At 41.2% G+C, this 19,748-nt stretch overlaps 2 long non-coding RNA genes across 2 annotated transcripts; both read left to right on the top strand.

Annotated features, from left to right (window-relative positions):
* The first annotated feature begins 2,429 nt into the window (after positions 1 to 2,429).
* On the top strand, positions 2,430 to 3,946 carry LOC307029856. The gene is made up of 3 exons (XR_013805429.1): positions 2,430 to 2,591; positions 3,261 to 3,321; positions 3,410 to 3,946. It is a non-coding gene; the product is annotated as an uncharacterized lncRNA (long non-coding RNA).
* Positions 3,947 to 9,596: 5,650 nt separating this feature from the next.
* LOC307030703 lies at positions 9,597 to 13,723 on the top strand. Its single transcript, XR_013805764.1, has 2 exons — positions 9,597 to 13,403; positions 13,624 to 13,723. It is a non-coding gene; the product is annotated as an uncharacterized lncRNA (long non-coding RNA).
* Positions 13,724 to 19,748: the final 6,025 nt, after the last annotated feature.

The raw sequence follows: 19,748 nt of genomic DNA, 5'->3' as shown, positions 1-19,748 counted from the left end.
AAGCTTATTTGAATTTAAGAAACAGAAAAGGAGAGAAGCCAAGGGTTATCTGACATCTGCAGTGTCTGATTTTTAAACAAACGCAGATCAACAGATCAGCCAGATGAAACAAATATGGAAAAAATTCAGTCACTTTGTGTGTGTGCATGTGTGTACATGCATTTTCGTTTCCACTTATCTTGCTTGCGTGCAAACCAACTCTAAGCGCGTTCTGCTGAATCCCCATTTTCCTTTAATCTTCACTCGCAGTTTATGCTGAGATGAAGCATAATGCACATCAATCAGAAGCACACACACACCAATTCGTATATCAAAGATAAAATTTATGATATCAAAACAGAGTTATAAATATGTAGATTACGTTCCCACCCGTTGCAGTCGCAAGCCATGTTTGGAATCACAATAGAACCCATCCAAACACCAACACAAACTCTGAGACAAAAATCAATCCCAGATTGAACCAAAGCAGTGGTTATTAAAGGGGTGCTATAAAGCTTTTTGGGGTTTTCCCTTTTTGTGCATGCATATGGTCAGCAGAGTAGAGTCGCACATTGTAGCCCTTTCTCATTTCCCTTTTTGTACCTCCTTGACTTCCACCTCGGGAGATGCGCGCAGACAACCCTGTCTCCTAAAAATTACGTTCCCACAGAACTAAACTGCATTCTCAATTACATTTAGCTCGAAACGTATTTTCTCCCACATTACGTTCGTTATGAACGTATCTCAAATACGTTTATTTTCTACATATCTCTAGAAACATATTTTCTCCCATGTTACGTTTGTTATGAACGTATCTTAAATACTTTTATTTTCTATATATCATATTTTCTACTGATTCTACAAATCAGTCTGCGAGGCTGTAATTTCGCCAGCTGTTACTCTCATGAGTGAGGCAGAAAATAATAGTTTTAACATGCCAAAAAGCTGCTGTGTCGTTTATTGCACCTCAAACATTAAAACAAATCCAGAGTTACGTGTTTCTGTACTTCCTATAAGAAGAAAGGACAGTAACAGAAGATCTCTGTGACTTCAGAAGTAGTGTTAATGCGATATGATATCTGAAAAAAAATTCAGAGTTTAGGATGGCCGAAGACACTACACTACCCATAATCCCCAGCTATCGTTTGGGACTACAGTCCCGTTGACAAACTCCGTGATTAATCTTTAAGCTCTGGGATTGGATGTTGGAGTGGCAGTGCGCCAAGGTTACGCCGAGCGTCAAGCTCTTTGAAATGGAACGAAACCACGGCAGACTCTTCAAAACTGGACTCAAAAGCCCCCCCAGAACTACACATGCTGGCTATTGTGTTTCGCAACATGTTCTCGATGGCATGTCTCTACTGGGAATTGTAGTTTTAAAATACGTTTTCGTTTTTCCCAAAATTAGAAGTTGACAGTATTAAACTGTGTACTGCCCTGGAGGTTTAGGCGATAGGAAACAAATTGGTGTGTACAAATTTAAAACATGTAATTACTAAATGGGTGAAAATCGTTTGTATCCATAATGGGCAGCATTAATATATACCCACATGACAGCTCATTGTTACTTTTTAATTCTACTCCACTACAACTCAGAGGTTAACCTGGTATTTTTACTCCACTACATTTATATAGTTAACTTGCAGATTCTGATTAATGATGTGAAATATAAACAACCCTTAAAGCAGACTTTAGTTACACCTGAGTAAAATTCAGGGAAGGTGATTGTCAATTGCCAACAATCGGGAGAGATATTTGATAGTTGGTGCTTGAGAGGACTAAACATTTATCTGCAGATCTCTATAAAGTATATTAATTACTCGTTATTAATATTTAATTAAAAACTGTATATAATTGCTTTTCAGTCAGACAACTCACGTGTTTCTTTAACATAGAAGCAGCATATAGTTGAGTTTGGCGTCTAGGCTCGGGCCTCATCACTCCACAGATATACATAGCACGATGAGTGATGATTAAATAACTAACCCCCGAGCCTACAGGTGGAAGCTGGGGTGGTGGTGGGGCAGGCAAGCAGCAGCGACGTGGAAGTAGCTGCAGCAATAGCAGCAGCAAGCAATGCATAGAGAGATCTGGCAGCTTAAATAGAGCTGCATATTAAGAAGACTCTGTTTGGTTGGTTGTAGAGTGGCAAGGGACGTTATGTATGGCGTTATATTTGTGCCTCTATCCTGAGCACGCAATGAAACATGTTGAGCATAGAAAATGCTATTGAGCGCGCACTTTAACATTTTTGAGCACAGAGAAATATATTTTTTCTTATAAAACTCCTGCTCTGTGCGCAAGCAGACCTCTCCCTCGCTCGCTCGACCTCTCTCCCTCTCCAGCCTGTGCGCGCTCAGCTTTGCCTGCGCTCGCTCAAGTTGTCACAGCGTTACAAATGTGCCACAAAACCAACCAATCGGAGAACTCGAGAAGATCAATTCTGATTGGCTGGTCTTCTCCAATCATATCTTCTATCTGAGATGAGAGAGGGATTTTCGGTTGCCATCAGGCTGTTGACGTTCTTATTACACATCCATCGTTGACATTTACACATGCATTTCCAGGACATGACAGAATCGAATGAAGAGAATAGTACGCCACAGTGTCAGGTGAGTTATACATTTCTAGTTTTCTGATATCACGTTATTGTTTGCAATGCCTGAGTTTGCTAGCCGGCAACATAGCTATAGGGGTAGTTTAAACAAACAGCTAACAAACCGTAGCCTACATGTACATGAACCCTTCTGAGGTATTGATTACTTGCTGTAAGCATTAGAGGTGGCAGAATGACAAAACATGTTTCTCTCTCTATCACAATTTTGGGTTGACCAGAACCTGGACCAACTTCTGTTTCCTGTTCTACAATGGGCATAGAGCTTGCGTTAATTTTCAACCGGACATCTAAACAGATTAGGCTAGGATACCGCCGGATAAAGTTAGCAACACACGTTAGCCATGAACAGCCTATTAATCCGTTCTCTTAATGTTATGTCTTCCAACGTTGTGTAATTAGAGAAAAAGGGCTTCTTAACATGCTCTTATCCGGTGTGGAGGGAGTTAAATATTAGTTAAATATAACATGGGGGCGTGTGATTGTAGTGGGTGGAGGTGGTGAAATGAGGATATCCATCTTGGAGTTCAAGCTAGTATAATATAGTTAACGTTACATAACAATAAGGAAGAGAGCTATTTTTGTGATACATCGCTATTGATATTGATAGAGCCATATTATATCCTTGTGATTCTGTTGATTATTACCTCTCTGTATTATGTTGCAGCTCAGCTGATTTTGGATTGACGGCAAAGGGAGAGGGACTTAAGTGAGAGTGAAAACACAAGGTAAGTTTCAAATAGGCCAGCAATTTCCCATCCTATAGGTTGCTAGATGTATCTAACCCTTTCTCCTGTCTTTGTATCCCTCTTTCAGCACAAGAACCCCAGGGGGATTCAATGGAGCCTGAAGACCTGCAATGAGACCCTCGCCCTGAGTCTTAACTCCCAGAGTTTTGCAAGCCTCTCCTTGTTCCTTGTTTTTATTAAACAGACGTTAAGCTTCCCAATGGTGTGGTCTTCGTTTTGTGAAAAATATGATTACCTCACATACTGTATGTGGTTGTTGTCTTTATTGATAGTTAAATTGCTCCTGCTGACTTGAGCCAGCCATTTTTTCCTCCTCTCTGTGTCAGTGGAGAAGCCGTACATTCATACTCCTTTCTCTGAGCGATTGGGGCATCCCCAGGCAGCAGTGCAAACCATGGGGGAGACTATATGCCAGGACAACACAGAGAAAAAGGAACAGACAAACTGCATGCATGCCATTCAATGTTTATTGAATTCCTTTTATTTACATGGATGTTCCTAAAACAACACATTTAACATCATCATCATGATGCTGCTGCTAGTCCTTTGACTCATTGTGCTGTCAGTTGACCATGATTGATAGGCACCTGTCAGTCTCCTGTCCTTTCTGAAAGTCATAAATATTACATTAGTCATTTAGATTACTTATGTCCTCAATTACCATGGGATTACTGAAACCACCATGAATTAAAGAAATGTTAGAAATTATTCTAATCTGAATTTTGAAACCTTCCTTCACTCCCTCTAAATATATCAATAAACATTAGGATGTGATGCTCCTGACTGCCATACAAGTTTAAGAAGATAATATTTGTTTTAAAGAATTCAAAGCAATAAACAACAGCAACAGGCTCTGTAACCAAGGCAACGTTAGCCTAACATGTATATTAACAGGTAAGATAGCTGTTCACACTATCTGTATATTTTCTACTTTTTGTAATGCTATTTTATTTCTATTTAAGATGTTTACATTTTCGATTGTTTAATTCTGTCTTTTAACTGTCTAATGTACAATGACTTGTCCCTTTGCTGCTGCAACGTAAACATTTCCCCAATTGGTATCAATAAAGTACTTCTTATTTTATCTTAATCCTCAAATATTAGCACATTTTACTTTAAAAAACAAACAAACACATTGATGTAACTTCATACACATATTGATATGTTGTATACATATTGCAAATCAAAACCTTTATTGACCACTAATTACCAAACATTGCATTTCTATCCTGTTATTAATGCATTCAAATCGTGATTCAAATGGCTCTCCACGAACTTCCGGGAACTTTCTGAGTCTCCATGAACCACTTGACGATCAAGCATTTTGGACTTCTGCTGTCGCAACCGTTCTTATTATACATCCATGGTCGCAACTCTTCTCTACATGGCGCTGGACCAGCCAATCAGAATTGACCTTCTCGAGTTCTCCGATTGGTTGTTTTGTGGCACATTTGTAACGCTGTGACAACTTGAGCGAGCAGGTAAAGCTGAGCGCGCACAGGCTGGAGAGGTCGAGGGAGAGAGAGCACGTGCAGCGGTCTGCTTGCGCACGGCGCAGGAGTTTCATGAGAGAAAATATATTTCTCTGTGCTCAAACATTTTCAAGTGCGCGCTCAATAGCATTTTCTATCCTCAACATGTATCATTGCGTGCTCAGGATAGAGGCACAAATATAACGCCATAGTTATGTATGAATGCAGCATAAGTGCTCAAGTTGACTGAACTGGCTTGCAGGCTTCGCCCCATTTTTGCACATCCCTTTCAAGATTTCAATTTTCTTTAAGGTTTATTGACATATACACAACTACGGTGTAGTTATGCAATGAATGAAAAACTTGGGTCACAGGTTCCTCAACAGTGCATTACAAGACATCTATCAATATGTGTGTATACCTCTGCACATTTCTTATTCTATCTACATACATAAGAGTGTAATTAATGTGTATAATATCAGTTAAAATAAGTGCTTCAACATAGTTAACATTGCAGGAAAGCAATATATTAGACAAACTTAAGTACTTTGTCAGGCTTAATATATCTATCTGTAGATAGATACCTCCAAAGCTTTTTTCTTATTAGAAAGAAGACCTTAACCTAAAGTATTCTTTAATGTATTAATAAAGGTTAATTAGTTAGTCTGTTTTGCACATCCTCATATTAATATCTTTGTACATCCAGCACTAAACTGTTTTATTGTAGAGATCACTGTCATGTCTCGGAAACTTATCATGAAAGGTTATTCTTTATATTAGTGTTGTCATGTCCCTTTGTTCTGTGCCCTCTGTCTTATTGTAATAAGTATTCCTCCTCTCGTTTCAGAACTCCATGCTCCCCGCCCCTATGTGTCTCCTGTGTTCGTGATTAGTTTCCCCGCCCTGATTGTTTCCACCTGTTCCCCTCACCTTGGGTATATATTGTGTTAGCCCCCACCTGTCCAATGCCAGTTCGTTTTCTCATTCAGGACCACGTTCAAGCCTGCTCCATGGTCGTATCCTGTTTTCTCATGATCACGATTATTGCATCTAGTTTTTCCTCGGAAGAGTGATTTTGTGTTTCTTGTTTTTGTTACTGTGTTAAGTCAGTAAAGTCTTTATTTTTGAACACCACCCGAGTCTGAGTCTGAGTTGTGCATTTGAGTTCATGCCTCTGAATTCACCCCCTTGACAGTACGAACTGGCCATTAAAATGAACTCAGCCGACTCAGACCAGCTAAAGAACGCCATCCGCTCTCAGGGCCAACGTCTTGGGCAACAAGAAGAGCAGATGGCCGCCATACAGCACGGAATGCAGCACCTAACCAACAGCCACGGGGAACTACAATCATTGGTGACAACCCAAGTGAATCAGCTGGCAGCTGAGGTTCAGCGTGTGCTCACTCACCTGCAGGCTGCTTCCCCTCCCGCGACTCATCCGGTCTCAGCGGCGACCAGATTCGACCCCAACCCGGCTACTGAGCCGCACATTCCTTCCATGCGTCTGGCTCCACCCGAAAAGTATTCTGGAAACTCGGAAGGCTGCCGGCCGTTCATCGTGCAGTGTGAGTTACACTATCGATACCAACCGGCTGCTTTTCCCACGGATGACTCCAAAGTGGCTTTCATGATCTCCCATCTCTCCGGCCGAGCAGCAGCATGGGCTACGGCAGAATGGTCCCGAGGCTCCCCCATCTGTGGGTCTCTGGACGACTTCATAGACACCATGAGAAAAACCTTCGATCAAACCACCCCGGGCAGGGAAGCAGCTCGGACTCTGATTAAACTGCGGCAAAATCAGCGTAGTGTGGTTGACTACGCTATTGAGTTCCGGACTATTGCAGCCGACAGCAGCTGGAACTCCGTTGCATTGTTTGACGCATTCGTCAGCGGTCTCTCGGATCCCCTGCAAGACCAGCTGGCGCCTCTCGATCTGCCCGCTGACTTGGACTCCGTCATATCCATGGCAATAAGAATAGACAATCGTTTGGCGGAGAGGAGAAGGAATAAATTCAAGGATGCGGTTGGTCCGCCTCTCCAGAGGATGCGCTCGCCGCCGGATACCACTTCTTCTTGGAGGCCCCGTCACCCCTCACCACCTGCGTTCCGGACAACAGCGCCCCCTGGCTCCGTGGAGGAGCCAATGCAGTTAGGCCACGCCAAGCTTTCTATGGCAGAACGTCAGTGTCGATCAAAGGAGGGTCTGTGCTTCTACTGCGGGCAGCGCGGACATCCACAAGCGGCTTGCCCGGTAAAGAGGACGCTCACCAATAAAGAGGAGGACGTTGGTGAGCCGGATCTCTTCCTTTGACTTTCCTCCTCGCACCCTGACCCGCATCCAGGTAAAAGTCAGAGACAACGTTTTTACTCATGGTGCTCTTATTGACTCAGGGGCAGACGAAAGTCTAATGGATTGGGGGTTAGTTAATAGAATGAACATAAAAACTTAGCCTCTACCCCAGCCTCTAGAAGTGAATGCTCTCGATGGGCGGCTGTTGTTCAAAGTGACTCACCAAACAGAGCCTTTAGAAATAAGATGTAATGATAACCATCACGAGACAATGTCATTTCACTTATTCAACTCAGCCTGATGTACTTTCAGTTCCCTCCTGCTACCACGATCTAAGTGAAGTTTTTAGTAAATCCAAGGCTATGGCTCTTCCTCCTTATCGTCCCTATGACTGTGCTATTGACTTGATTGCTGGGGCTTCCATCCCTAAAGGTCGATTATATGCCATTTCAGGACCTGAGAAAGAGGCCATGAAGGACTATATTGATGCCTCCCTCAAAACAGGGCTTATTCGCCCTTCCTCATCCCCAGCAGGTGCAGGGTTTTTTTTTGTTGGCAAAAAGGATGGGTTTCTTAGGCCCTGTATTGACTACTCACCTCTCAATGACATTACTGTTAAAAACCGGCACCCCCTCCCTCTCATTTCGTCCGCTTTCGAGCAGCTTCAGGATGCCAAGGTTTTCACCAAGTTAGACCTGCGTAATGCCTATCATTTGGTCAGGATCAGGGAGGGCGATGAATGGAAGACGGGTTTTAACACCCCGTCAGGCCACTATGAATACCTTGTAATGCCATTTGGATTATCAAACGCTCCTGCTGTTTTCCAGGCTATGATCAACGACGTGTTGAGGGAGTTTCTGAACCGTTTTGTTTTTGTCTATCTGGACGACATCTTGATCTAATCGCTTGACCTTGACACCCACAAACAACATGTCCGTCAGGTTCTACAAAAACTGCTCCAAAATATGTTGTTTGTCAAAGCCGAAAAGTGCGATTTTCATGCCGAGACAGTCACTTTTTTGGGTTTCATCATCTCCCCAGGTCAGGTTAAGATGGACCCAGCGATGGTTAGCGCAGTAACCAGTTGGCCTACCCCTGACTCTCGCAAGAAAGTGCAGCAGTTTTTAGGCTTTCCTAATTTTTACAGGCGTTTTGTGCGGAGCTTCAGTGCTATTGCAGCCCCTCTGCATGTTCTCCCGTCCCCTCAGGTGCCTTTTTTGTGGTCTTCTCAGGCTGAGGAGGCTTTTTCTCGGCTTAAGAAGATGTTCACCTCTGCCCCCATACTTACCCTGCCGGACACAAATCGCCAGTTTGTGGTGGAAGTGGATGCCTCCAACGAGGGGGTGGGAGCGGTCCTCTCCCAGCGCCAACAGAAGGACAACAAGCTTCACCCCTGCGCTTTCCTGTCCAGGAAGCTCTCCCCGGCGGAAAGGAATTACGATGTGGGAAACCGTGAGTTGCTGGCCATGAAGCTGGCATTGGAAGAGTGGAGACATTGGTTGGAGGGAGCCGAGCATCCTTTTGTGGTTTGGACCAATCACAAGAACCTGGAGTATATCAAGAAGACCAAAAGACTGAACTCCTATCTCCAGAGGCAACACCACAGTTCTCACAGTGGTGGACCGTTTTTCCAAAATGACACATTTTATTGCTCTGCCCAAATTGCCCTCAGCCAAGGAAACGGCTGAAGTCATGATGCGTAATGTGTTTGGCCTGCATGGTTTCCCGAAGGATATTGTCCCCAGTTTGTGTCACGTTTCTGGCAGGAGTTCTGCAGCCTCATCGGTGCCACGGTCAGTCTCTCGTCTGGATACCACCCGGAGTCGAACGGCCAGACAGAGCGCCTGGAACAGGAACTGGAGACCTGCCTGCGCTGCCTGGTTTCCCAGAATCCCTCCTCCTGGAGCGAGCACCTCACCTGGGTTGAGTACGAGCACAACATCCTTCCTACATCTGCCACAGGCCTGTCACCATTTCATTGTGTTTATGGTTACCGGCCGCCACTGTTCCCAGCCACGGAGAGAGAGGTCAAGGTCCCGTCTGCCCATGCTCTGGTCAGGCGTTGCCATCGCGTGTGGGCTGCGGCTAGGAAAGTCCTCTGCAGAAACTCTGCACTTATTAAAAGGAGCAGCAGACCGAAGACGCCAACCAGCCCCTGTGTACCAGCCAGGCCAAAACGTCTGGCTTTCTACGCGGGATCTTCCCCTCCACGTAGTCTCTCGCAAGTTGGCTCCCCGATTTGTGGGTCCCTTTCCCATCACTAAGGTCATCAACCCGGCTTCAGTAAGACTACGGCTTCCAAGGTCCATGAAGGTGCATCCCACCTTCCATGTGGGGAAACTAAAGCCTCTGAAGGAGAGCGCCATGGTTCCCACCGTCAAGCCCCCCCCGCCCCCCCGAATGATCGATGGTAGTCCGGTCTACACGGTCAAAACTCTCTTGGCTGCACGGAAGAGGGTAGAGGGCGGCAGCTCCTTGTCGACTGGGAAGGATACGGCACGGAGGAGCGGTGTTGGATTCCCTCCCACTTCATTGAAGACAAAAGCCTCATTGAGGATTTTGATCGCCTCAATTCGGAGGAGCCTGGGCCGTCAGGAGCCATCCCTAGAAGGAGGGGTACTGTCATGTCTCGGAAACTTATCATGAAAGGCTATTCTTTATATTAGTTGTGTCATGTCCCTTTGTTCTGTGCCCTCTGTCTTATTGTAATAAGTATTCCTCCTCTCGTTTCAGAACTCCATGCTCCCCGCCCCTACAGATGTAGCGCTTCATTTCAGACACCTACCCGTGCGGGTCCGTGATCGGCACGGGGTGGGCCGCTGCTGAAAAGGAAAACCCCCCCGCAGGACTTGATACGCCCCCTTGATAAATAAATGTAATTTGAATGAAACCAGCTGCAATGGATCGTGGATCCACAAGGGGGAGCCATGAAAAGCTGCCACACTGGAACTCATGTGAAATAAACAGCTGATAGATCTACATGTATCTGATATAGCAGATATTTGTTAAGATCCATATTTCACGGATAGGATCATATTATGTGCTAAATAAGAGACATGTCATCATTTAAAAAACATCACCATGTTTTTATTTAACAAAATAATGTTGTTTAATTCACGTTGGCGTAAGTACAAAACCATCGCTATGTTTTTTCATCAGGAAATGCAGCCCGGCTCAAACAAACGATTTTCAATCATCATCCTCACGATCATTTAATGTATCATATGTTCGCGAATTGAAATGAATGCACTAATACATGTAGTTTAATACACGTGAGTTTACAACAACAAAAATAATCGCTTTGTTTTTATATCACATCCGACCGGAGGAAAATGCAGCACGGCTATCACTACCGATAATCCTAATCCCACGGGCAAACAATAATATGTACAGTGTTAATAGTTTACTGTATTATTAGTGTCTAATATTACTGCTATAACAATCACACATTGAGTTGTTTAAATCAGACCGTTGTTTTTTTAAAACAGTCTGAATGAAACGGCAGGTGATCAGGTGTGTGTTTACCAGTGTTGGGACTAACGTGTTACTGTAACGCAACTACCTTTTGCAATAAATAATAACGTTACTAGTTACCAATTCGCATTCAGTAACGCCGTTATAGTTACTTTGATTTAAATGGGTGCATTACTGCGTTACATTATGTGATCCAACTGAACCGAATCTCCCCGCGGATGTAATTTACAGGCGAATACAGCGATGTCCTCTCCCAGTACCATGGAAAAGTGAAAGTGACCAGAGAGGAGTGATGATTGGTTAACGCGGGGTAACATTTCAGGGTAAGCCAATCAGAGACAGAGTTGGGTGGGTCTTGCCTTATGGGGAAAATACAAAGACACACAAACACTTGCTAACACACACACATACACGGCAACGCCCACCATCAGCACACACACTATGGCAGATGCAATAATCAGCGAGAGCAGCAGCGCATTTACAACTTGGAGATATAAACATTATTTTCAATTTGTGGGGATAAAGGACGCACAAAGTATTACAGTCAAATGTAAACTGTGTGCAGGACAGAAAGCATTGTCCACATTGAATAACAGCAATGCCAATCTCCTGAAGCACCTAACTAATGTACATGGGGCTATAAAACTAGTCGCCAAAGACCCCACCGTCTCAACCACCGGCAGTGACCCAGATGGAGCAACACCATCTAAACAGCCAAAAAACGATTTTTTTAAATCGCCACATGTCACCCAGAGTCAACTAAACAGATTGATTGCTGAAAATAGTTTGTTTGTCTTCAGTGTCAGTCTGACAGTTTATTATTTATCTAATTGTTACTGCCAAAAGAGTGTAGTTCTTGTTTAATTGTTACACTGACAAAATAGTGTTGTTGTTAATGTGTAGGCTACACTGTGGTGATTGACATTATTCACCCACAGATCTATGGGTTGGGGTATTGTTCTGCACGGACATTTTAGTGAACCAGACTTCCTGTTTCCGCCGGTCTTCGCTTCCCGGGCATGAAGTTGTATATAATGGTTTTCAGATGCTAAATAAAAGTCTAGTTTGTACCTTTGATACCCCGCCTCCGACTCCCATCTCTCGGCACCACAACTCTGCCAAAAGAGTTTAGTTGTTTTTATTTCATATTGCACTACTTAGAACTTGATTGTTGAGGCTACAATAAAGATGCCTGCTTTTTTGTTATTGCACAGATTACAGGTACTGAGACAACGAAATGCAGTTTAGCTTCTAACGGTGCAGCAAAGTGAAAAGTAAAGTGAAAAGCAGTAAAGTGAAAAGTAATGTACACAATTTACAGAATAAAATATATAATTAATTGAATGATGAATAAACAGTGAGGGATATGAATACACTAGATATACACAGCAGCCTGTGAGTAGTATTAACAGTGTGTATGAATATGCTAAGATATATAAAGTATGAAAACGGTAAGCAGTGCAAGTATAGTATAAAATATATGGATATTAACTTCATGATAAACATTGTGGAACAATGATGAAAAATGTGAATGGAAGTGGCGACGTAAAACTGACACAAAACAACAACAAACTTTTGCCGAGCCAATTGGAGAGTTTCATCAGCAGCACGGGGTACAAACCACCAATGAGCGCTCAGCTCGAGATACCAGCAAGTCGAGAGTGAATTATATCTGCATTGTATCTTTTGAGAAGCCCCCACCCCCCATGTTGCCTATGCTATAGAGAGGCGAAGTCCCTCCCCTTCCGGGAGCCTCCATGGGACCCCGGAAGCGGAAAATTATACATTGAAGTCAATGGAGAGAGAAAAGTTATCTTTTGATCCCGTTTGAATTGTGCCACGAATGACACATATGATGTTTGTCAATCTTAAACAATAATTTCCATGCAAAAAAAGTCACAGTTTGTCGTAAAAATGCTGAAATATAAGACTATGAATAATACGCAACTAGAAAGACTACAAATCCCAAATGCATTCTGGGTCGCGTAAGTGATGTCATAGGCGATAATGCTCCAAGACTGGTTGTGACTCGCAAAGCAAAGAGGAAGAAGAAGACTGATTTATTCCCTCCAATAAATATAAGAGATTGCTCCAATAAATTCACTTTTACAAGATGCCTGTGTGCTTTGTACGAGGTTGTAATCACAAAAGAGATCATACCACTTGCTCGTTCTATCGCTTCCCGTCTGATGAAAGGACCAGGAGTCGTCGGACCAAACATATCAGGTAATATACATGTTTTGCATGGAACATAGTCAAGTTAGCTACCTAGCTAGTAGCGAGCATGTTAGTTAGCATTATATTACATTACTTAGCCTTGTCATTTGTATTAGCCTTAACATGAAGTAAACCAAAATGTTAAACAGTAAGAGTAGTCATGATGGTAAGTATTTTGTGAAACATTTGAAGAGTAGCCTATCGCCCCCTCCACCAGGTGCTAAGGGGGCGGGAGGTAGGCTAACGCCACATTAGTATCAGCGATCTTTTCTACTTAATGCTATCTGCACAAATGGTTAACATTGACCATTAAAAGATCAGGCAGTTCAGGGAGTCGAAGGAAGGAAGGCAGGCAGCTTTGCATGACATTCTTCTGGACGTGTTTCATTGTGATGATAGTGAGGGTGAGTCAATCTGTTTGTTGGAAAGACAGTAGTTGAGTGATTACTGAGAGAAAATTATTAAAAGAGATAATTATTCAGTGTTGTTACTTTAAAGTGTTGTTACTGACCTTTTTCTCTTTTATTTTCTTTACCTCACCTGTAACTGCTGAGACCCTGAGGAACATGCACACTGGTCTGACCTGCTCTGGCAACCTGATTTCCACTGTACGTAATAGTATTTGGTTATGGTATATTATTTATATACATCAAAGGCACAATATACCCCTCAGAGACACACATGTATTGAGTGGGATATTTTGCATTGGTCATGTGAAATCATCTTTACATACTAGAAAACTGTAGGAGCGGCAAATTGTTTTGAAATTGAATTTTTAATATCCGATAATAAAGTTGATCTGTTTTCTTTATTCTTCTCTCTTCCCAGCTCCATCCATCACCATTCTCTGTTCCTGCAGGTCCTGCTTGCTAATCAATATTCATATTTTTTTACACAATTACAAATAAAGTCAATGTATTGTATGACATGAAGTTGTGCTTCATTCTGAGTCAATAATAAATTCATTCTGCCTTCAGCTGCAAAATTATTGTGGACTGCACCGACATCCATGTAGCTGCCCCCCAGTGAGATGAACCAAGCAAAGTTGACATACTCAACATACAGCTGTACTCTTAAGTTTACATGAAGAATTTGTGAAATATTGGTAATAACAGGTTTAAATGATTATTAGTAATTAATTATATAATTTTCTCATCGTAGATGAGCAGACAGGGAGCAGATGAGAAAAGCAGAATATGCAGCTGCCATTTTCCACATGGAAAAGAGAAAGGGCCAAGTGTATTTGAGTGGACAAAAGAGAAATCCCAAATACGAAAAATAAAATTATACAATTTACAGATATGTATACAAATAAATATATATCCTATATACACCATGTATAATGACGGTGTATGATGTAGAAGGAAGTGTGGTAGATAACAAGTAAATATAGAGTTACATACAGATCCATGTTACAGCAAAAGATGGAATAACTAAGAAGCACGCAGTATAATAATAATTACACGCAACAATTAAATAACTGCTCAGCATCTCCACCACAATCCCAATCTGCTGTGTCCTGTTTTCCTCCCCTCAGCATAACACCCCATCACACATACGAAACACAACGCAGAGTCCGAGGGTGTTAAGAGTATGTTTATTTAAATGTCCTCCTCTCTACTGGCCAACACAGGGAGCATATGCTGGGTGTAGAATTGTTCCAGGAGGAGGAGATTTCCATGCCATGCAGGGTCTTTGGGGATGGGGATGATGATCCCCTCCTTCGTGGTCCACAGTAGCAGAGACTCCGGTCTGTGATGTGCAGCTGTTATATAATATACAATACATTTTTTTGAAAAACATTTGATCAAAAAATAAGGATTTGGTCAGGATCTAGAGTCAGTGTGTAGTTTATTAATTAATCAATGCTCTCTACATTAGGAAAACACATACCAGTGTACCAGAGGGAGTCACACACAGCTGTGCCTAGATAACCAAACAAATTGACAACAGGGATGCAAACTCATCAGGTATGAAAAAGGTGACAAGGATCCGAGCCCCCTGACCCCACAGAATATCGGCTTTAAAATGAGGAATAACAGAGGATTTTAGCAGTCAGAACAACTAAAGCAGCAGTGTTAATATTAACAGAAACGCCATAGAGTCACATCTAATAGAAATATATAAAAAGCATTTATTTTAATTGTGTAGCAGTCAGTTTATAATTTTGGCAGCACTGTTGAGCATTTTGAAAATGTATTTTCATGCCTCTGTGCAAGGCTTAGTCTTTCTATCTTTATAGCCACTGGTGTAAAGTAACTAAGTTCATAAACTCAACAAGTACTATACTTGGGCACAATTTTGAGATACTTGTACTTTACTTAAGTATTTCAATGTTTTGCTACTTTGTACTTCTACTCCACTACAGTTCAGAGGTAAATGGTGTACTTTTACTCCACTACATGTATGTAATACCTTTAGTTACTTTACAGATGTGGATGAATGATGTGAAATATAATCAAGTGTTAAATCAGACTTTAGTTCCACCTGGAGTAAATCCAAAAGCTACCCTGCCTGCAGTATACAAAGTCATTCAAACTAGCTGCACCTTTACCAGCTTTGATAACACTTTAATGATCAGTCATTATAAAACATATCATATTATTCTGAAATGGACCAATCTGCAAAATGACTACTTTTACTGTCGCTACTTTCACTATATTTTGATAATAATACTTTTCTACTTTTACTTGAGGAACATTTGGAATGCAGGACTTTTACTGTAACAGAGTATTCCTACACTCTGGTACTTCTACTTTTACTCAAGTACAAGAACTGAGTACTTCTACTTTTAATCAATTACAAGATATATACTTATACCACCTCTGTTTATAGCCTATGAAAAAAACGATTAGAAAACGAAGGCTAAAGCTAACGTTAGCAGATAGTGACAATGTATGCTAGTTGGCTAGCTCAGCGATAATATTGGGACGGGAAAAAAAAACTTTTCAGTGCACATCACGCTCTGCCGCTCAAACAGGGAGCTCTACTGTGAACACCTGAACGGCCCGTTCTAACAGCTGTTCACCAGGGGTCCAGTCTGTGCCACAGTGACTCCGGACGCACAGTTAATATTAACGAACGCACCGTAGGTAATGTAGCTGCTGAAGCTAGACCATCATCGCCGAGCAGCAGAGGCTTATTATACATCATGAGCAGAGCCGACAGGCAGGAAGACTCGAGCACACAGCTCGCGCTTCATTATAATATATAAAAAAAAGCTCGCGGCCGCACATTAATCCGGGTCCCAGACCCCCTCCCATACCCCAAAAATATTTTTATTGCAGATCTACAGGAATCACAAAAACGACCTATTTTGGATTCAAAACGGAGAATTTCGCCGAAAGGTGACAAGTTTGCATCTCTGGACAAGATAACCAAAATCCTTGAATCTACACACAGCAAATAAACTCAAATGACACAACGAGTTGTAAAAAGGAGATCACACATATAGTCGATATAGAACTGGCCGCTTCAATCTGAAGAGCAACTAAAACAAAACACGGGAGTGTATCTTGTTCTTGTGAACACTAATGTTATCCACAGCATACACACACACCACGAAGTTCTTAAGGAGAAAACTAGTTGCTAAAACAAAACACCTTAGTGTACCTTGTTAGCTAGCTGACATTAACCTTAAACATTGCACTCATATTACTCACTGAAACCTTGTAAAGCCGGTCCCGCATGCTGGCTCTTACAGAACCGCTCCCTTTCGTGTATGTACAGCTCTCAACATGCCCAGACTTGTAGTGATTTTTACCTCGTTTTATACTTTTTCGCCTCATTCTGAAAGAAACAGGTGAAATTTACTAACGTGACACCCATCTTTGTGATGGTGACGCGTATTGTGCGAGACCAGAGACCTGTAGTTCACTGAGCGGTTTCACACAAAAAAAATTGTAACTTCACAGTTTTACGACACATTTTTATTTTTTTGACTTGCAAAATGTTCTTTTAATTTGACAAACATCATATGTGTCATTCGTGGCACAATTCAAACGGGATCGAAAGATGACTTTTCTCTCTCCATTGACGTCAATGTATAATTTTCCGCTTCCGGGGTCCCATGGGTCGGAAGTAGATGGGCGGGACTTCGCCTCTCTATATGCTGCAAACTCTTTGTTTAAAACTAATTGGCCATCGGAATGTGTGGAGTAAGTCTCCCAAGGGGGATGGTCAAATTCCACAGCTCTCCCCCCCTCCTGTGATCTCCCAACCCCCAGTCTGTAGGTTTGTGTTCGCATATTTCAGTGTTAATTTTGGCAGCTGTTTTTGATTTAGTCTTAGTCTTTAGACGAAAATGGTTATTAGTTTTAGTCACATTTTAGTAATTCCTATCCTTCGTAGTTTTAGTCTAGTTTTAGTCGACGAAAACTCAAAACGTGTTAGTCTAGTTTTAGTCGACGAAAACTAAAAACGTTTTAGTCAACTTTTAGTCGATGAAAAATTACATTTTAGTCAACTTTTAGTCAAAATGTGTCTCTATACTCTGAACGCTCCGTCCCCGGCAGAGATCTCTGTCCGCTGCAGCATGTCTGTTAGGCCCCGCCCCCCGCACACAGAGAGACACAGGGAGATCGCTCTTCTGGAGTGAAGAGAGCGGAAATAATGATATTACAAGTTAGAAACGTAAGATGCATACTTGGAGGAAAATATGCTGCATTTTGAATGTCCGATAGTGCACCATTAACACCTTAGGTCAGTCTCATCTCGTCAACGAAAACTAAATATACATTTCGTCATAGTTTTCGTTATCAAGAATCTATTTTTAGCTCGTCATCGTCTCGTCTTAGTCATGTAAAAAAGGTTGTTGACGAACATTTTTTGTCATAGTTTTCGTTGACGAAATTAACACTGGCATATTTAAACTGTCGCACTTTCTGTTGTTTCTATCGCGCATTGCCGGTATGAAAGGGTCTGTGCCGGAAATATCAAACATTTAACAAAAGTGAAAAACAATGAACAAGACTTAACGTATTAATAATAATTAATTATATTTATTCCGTTTGGATGTAGGATTTTTGACTTTGTTTAGAGCAGTGATCTTCTCTGCAGCAGAGAGCTAACTGTGTCAGACCGGACCTAACCCTAAAAAGTATTATCATCTGAAATTAATCATTATGTTATAAATATTAAATACATATAAGTATTTTTACAACTTGTATTTAGAAATACTCTGTTGGAATTATTGATGCATAAATGTGTTCATCCATTCAATGTGGCATCTGCTATAATGGGGTTAATGTATGATATTACTTAATAATACAATACATTATAATATATGATATGATAATTATATTTTAGTTTTATTCATTTCTTATTTCATAATTTCTCATTATTATTATTTTTATTTTTATCGCTCATCTTATTTTTGATTTTATTAATCTGTGTGAATCTGTGCTATCCTGTTTTTCACTCTTACCCTGTTGCTGTTTGAACTACTGAATTTCCCCACAGGGATTAATAAAGGTCCATCTTATCTTATCTTAATGTATACATTGATTTACTTCAATCTACTGTACTGTGTAAAAAAAAAAAAAACAATATTAAAAAATATATACTGCATAAAGCAAACTTTATACTTTATTTGATCTAAAATATTGATGTTTTTTCATTATAGTAGCCTGTGAAAACCATAACAAATAAGTTATTAAATGCTACAGTATTCAACAAACACAACTGCAAAGCTGCAAACATTGCAAACAGACTGAGTTCTACAACACCCAGTTGTCTTTGTGTATTTGTGAATGAATCTCATGGTTAAATCCTGTAATTGAACAAATGGGGAAATTTGGCAACGCCCTCTAGCAATTTGGCAACACCCCCAGCCACTGGGATCCGCTGGGCTTTTGACTGGGACACACCCATGTGAGTCCTATCTGGAGTGCTACATCTGTATGTGTCTCCTGTGTTCGGGATTAGTTTCCCCGCCCTGATTGTTTCCACCTGTTTCCCTCACCTTGGGTATATATTGTGTTAGCCCCCACCTGTCCAGTGCCAGTTTGTTTTCTCATTCAGGGCCACGTTCAAGCCTGCTCCATGGTCGTATCCTGTTTTCTCATGATCACGATTATTGCATTTAGTTTTTCCTCGGAAGAGTGATTTTGTGTTTCTTGTTTTTGTTACTGTGTTAATTCCAGTAAAGTCTTTATTTTTGAACACCACCCGAGTCTGAGTCTGAGAAGCGCATTTGAGTTCATGCCTCTGAGTTCACCCCCTTGATAATGACTTATAGTATCTTCTTGATTTCTTATGTTCTATATTTCTACCATTGACCTTCTACTTTCCCCCTATGAAAGTATGTACTCTTAATATTTTTTAATCAAATAACATTATTCAAAAAAATTATTCAATAACGTGCTTTAGCCACTAGGCGGTGCACACAAGGTACAGACAGCATACTAATAATAACTTTGTATTATTAGTGTAGGACACTTATGTATGCATAACATCTGAAGATGTGTAGTTTTATTCATGTTTTACATAATTTTACAGGATATTGCTATACTATTTCTCATGTTTTACTTCTACACATTAATATCTGATTTGTAAAACCTCACAGACAGAAAGGTATATCCGTCATTTAATGGTAAGCTATTGAAATTGTGATTCCATAGATGTGTCTCCCATCACCCAAATCCCCTGACTATTCTCTCAACTCAGTATTTACATTCTTAAATTCAAAGAAAATCAGTAATATCTTTAAAAACTACAAGTCCTTTTCTATCAGCTGTGCACCGTTATGGTGTAAATATAACCTATCTACCAATTGGATCAAATATAAAAGTCAGCCGAATTACTATTGATACTGCAAAGAGACGTATTGTGTGAAAAGAAATGCAAGATGTTGTTTAATTGTTGATATATTTATGATCCATGTCACATATTCAGTTTTGGCGGCAGTTCTCCTGTTTGTCCAGAAGTCTTCTCATCAGGGCTTTATAAATAAA

This window comes from Notothenia rossii, assembly GCF_949606895.1.
Source record: "Notothenia rossii genome assembly, chromosome: 2".
NCBI classification, from domain to species: Eukaryota; Metazoa; Chordata; class Actinopteri; order Perciformes; family Nototheniidae; genus Notothenia; species Notothenia rossii.
The sequence above is the reverse complement of the archived record's forward strand: the minus strand, read 5'-3'. Positions and strand labels throughout refer to the sequence as shown.